This window comes from Mchenga conophoros, linkage group LG12, assembly GCF_057382185.1.
Source record: "Mchenga conophoros isolate Kocher_MC1m ecotype Shallow Benthic linkage group LG12, M_conophoros_male_GT1.1, whole genome shotgun sequence".
NCBI lineage: Eukaryota > Metazoa > Chordata > Actinopteri > Cichliformes > Cichlidae > Mchenga > Mchenga conophoros.
In genome coordinates this window covers 3010957-3013147 of record NC_140537.1, presented here as the reverse complement: position 1 = coordinate 3013147, position 2191 = coordinate 3010957, and the positions used below count along the sequence as shown (strand labels likewise).

The following is a 2191-nucleotide window of genomic DNA, read 5'->3' as shown; positions in this document are numbered from 1 at the left end:
CATTGTTCTGTTATTTTATTTTTATTGATTAATTTGTTTTTATATTGTGAAGTTCAGGTTTTGAACCTGATCACTAGGTTTAAATGAGTCAATAGCATGAATGCAGTACAAAAAAAAGCAGTTCCCTCTGGGCTTATTTGCTCCTGGTGATGCTCTTTATTATTTATGCATTGATACGATGAGAAGCACTCATTTTTGCCCATAACCTAATAAAAGGGTAAGATACTCAATTTAAAGACATCGGAGACTACACATACAGCCCACAGAGAAGCTGTTGAGTCACAGCACCCAGGAAAACTAATTGATTAAATCCACTCGCTGCATTCTCTATGCACCATGAGGAAGGGGTGGGACCATCAGGAGCTGCAGCACACCTGCTCATGTCAGACGCACAATGGCCAGGTTATTGCTAGTGCTCTGTGCTCCCCGCTGTCATCACTGCTATTAGATGCTGAGGAGGAATGTGCAGACCACAGCTTCCCTCTGTCCTGGTTCCTGGGCAGCTGCCAGCTGAACCATGACTGTCTTTTGTATACAGCTGCAGGACAGCCACACCTGCAGACACCACATGGAGGAGTAGCCCATATTTTCACTAACTTTTATTCAGTTACTTTAATGGTCATTTCCTGTTTTATCAAACGCTGTTAGATGAAGAGTTTAACTTCTATTAAATCATGATCCAGCAGCTTCTAAATCCTGTAGCCTGTAATGAATGAATGTAAAAAGAAATTAAGGAGGTAAAAACTAAGAAATTATATATAAATTGCCCAAAATAATAATGTGGGGTTTTTTTGGCACTATATTATATAACTTATATAGTACTTTGGCACTATAAAAGCGTACACCAGTTCATGAAAGGTAGTTAGGGGCAGAATAAACTGCTACAAATGTGAGATCGGGATGAAGATCCCAATTCCACAAGTTAGCCCCTCAACAAAACAGCCAGTGGGTTTTTCTGCAGGCTTTAGGACTGAAGTTCTTTCAGCTGCTCCCTCATGGTTCACCACATCAGATGATCTTCTTTCCCTTTTACACTGACTGCTCTTTCTGATGCAACCCCCAGGGGATTTGTGTCTCGTCTCAGTTTTGAAACAGGAACCTTTTACATGTTGGGCAAATGTTGTTGTGTAGACCACAACACTATGGAACCACTTCACTTAGGCTTTTGGATTAATGAAAAAAAACGTTTCATATGTTTTGAACTGGAAGATTATATTGATAAGACAGGCACCAGACATAAAATGCTAGCTTTAGGTTATAAAGACATTTCACATTGGTCACCTCCACTAAACTTCTGTGTTTCACTTAATGACCATCAATGTCTCAAACAATGTCTCTAGTGTCCTTCAGCCACTTACCAGCTACCACATGTTGAGGGAAAATGTAAAATGTAAAATTCATGTGTGCTCTTTTCTTACCATTTTCATGTTGTAGCACAAAATGTGAACGGTTACGTTGAACCCAGACATCTGAAAAAGAAGAAGTGGGAACAACAGTGACAACCCATCTGCAGAAATCATTGCAAATATTCTATTTAATGGTGGAGTTATGTGAAAACTTGCATCCTGCATCCTGAGGCTTTTATGTGGGGGGGGGGGGGGGGGGGGGGGTGTTTAATATTTTTGGTTAATATTCTGTAATGCTCAATTAAAATTAAATTCTCAGAAAACTGAGACCATATACATATCGCCCCTCACCAGGTGAGAGGGGCAGAGTTTTCACATATATAAATTCTGTCTAATCCACTCACTGCTGTGGGTCCTGTCTGGGTCCCTGTTGTGTCTTTCTTGTTTCGCTGTGGTCAGAAGCAACAGCACCTCCACACGTATCCTGCACATACTTCCTGTTTGCTTCGAAACTGTGATCCCCACTCTTTCTGTGCCATTTGGTTTGCCAGATTTCCAGGAAGTCTCACATTGAAAGAATCTAAAAATATCAGGATAGAAAATGACAGCTGGACATGGATTCATTCGTGCTGCCTTGCTTGATTCATGCAGGAAAACTGACTTGTTGGAGGAGTTGATAGGAAGTTAGGCTGGTGGTTGGTGTCAGATATTGAACTGAGAAAACAAACAAATCCCTGATGCCTCCTGACCTCCATGTGGTCTGGAAAAGTTTGCCTGGCTGACAAACAATGGTTGGCACACAGTCAGGGCAGCAGGCTGCCAAACTGGCAACCTCTCCACCCTCA

The 2191-nt window shown here is 41.5% G+C and overlaps 1 long non-coding RNA gene across 1 annotated transcript; it reads right to left on the bottom strand.

The window, feature by feature from the left end:
- Positions 1-424: 424 nt before the first annotated feature.
- LOC146561884 (uncharacterized) lies at positions 425-1928 on the bottom strand. The gene is made up of 3 exons (XR_014894738.1): positions 1751-1928; positions 1419-1469; positions 425-555 (listed from the first exon to the last, which is right to left on the bottom strand). It is a non-coding gene; the product is annotated as an uncharacterized LOC146561884 (long non-coding RNA).
- Between the last annotated feature and the right edge of the window lie 263 nt (positions 1929-2191).